The sequence below is a fragment of the Pteropus alecto genome, unplaced genomic scaffold (assembly GCF_000325575.1).
Source record: "Pteropus alecto unplaced genomic scaffold, ASM32557v1 scaffold35, whole genome shotgun sequence".
NCBI classification, from domain to species: Eukaryota; Metazoa; Chordata; class Mammalia; order Chiroptera; family Pteropodidae; genus Pteropus; species Pteropus alecto.
In genome coordinates, this window is record NW_006437828.1 from 13527740 (window position 1) to 13528661 (window position 922).

Sequence of the window (922 nt, forward strand, 5' to 3'; positions counted from 1 at the left end):
CCCTGTGCGTTGAGGAGGAATCACATTTCCTGTCTAAAACGCCCCAGCACGACTGAGGGTGTTGGTCCGGGGCTTCCTTCGCCCCGATTCCTCGCGTATCTGCAGACTCCGCAGAACCTGGTGGGTGTGAGGAGGCCTGGGTGTGACCCGGTGCCCGCGGGCGCCCGGCCTCGCTGACTCAGCCACTCACGGGGGCCCGGCCTCCGTCACTGCCGAGGCCGACGCCAGCGGGAACGGGGCTTCGTTCGTACTTGGGAAGGGAGAATAGATTTCTTTTTAATATAAAGATTAAAATGGAGCTTGGAAAGGAGCCACGGGCGGGGTCCGGCAGACCCGCCCAACCCCCCAGTCACGGTCCCCCCAGTTAGAGACAGGTGTGCGGGGCACAAACCCGCCCCCCGCAACGAGAAGGCACGCCGGCCTCCGCACGCTGTGGCTCGTGGCCCGTTAAAATGTCATCAGAGAAGAGAACGTCATCTGAAGAAGGCAGCTGGGGGCCAGGACACCCGGGTCCCCGAGAGAGGAGCCCCCCGCGACGCGATCCGTGTCCCACCCGCCGGCCGTGTCCCCGCCGACGCACGGGCCCAGGACTTTGGTTTTGATGCCTCGTTTTCACTAACACCCCAAGTCCAGTCCCTCAGCAAATCCTCCTGGCTCTGCCTCCAAAACCTGTGCGGTCCCCCCCGCTCCTCGCCAGCCGCCCGCCCCGTCCCCCTTCTCACACTCCGTGAAGCTCCCTAACGTCCGCCCCGCCCTCCGCGCCCAGCCAGAGCGACCCTCTGACACCTGAGCTAGTGGGTGGCTTCTCTCCTCTGAAGTCCCCTCGCTGCCCCCGAGGAGAAGCGCGAGTCCGCAGCAGCCCCGGGGTCACGGGCCCTGGCGGCCCCACGGGTCAGGGTGGCTTCCTGGAGCCTCCGCCTGC

At 66.2% G+C, this 922-nt stretch overlaps 1 protein-coding gene across 1 annotated transcript in view; it reads right to left on the reverse strand.

The window, feature by feature from the left end:
- The window catches only part of MYOM2 (myomesin 2), a 56942-nt gene that overhangs the window by 45194 nt on the left and 10826 nt on the right, over positions 1-922 (reverse strand). The window lies entirely within an intron of this gene.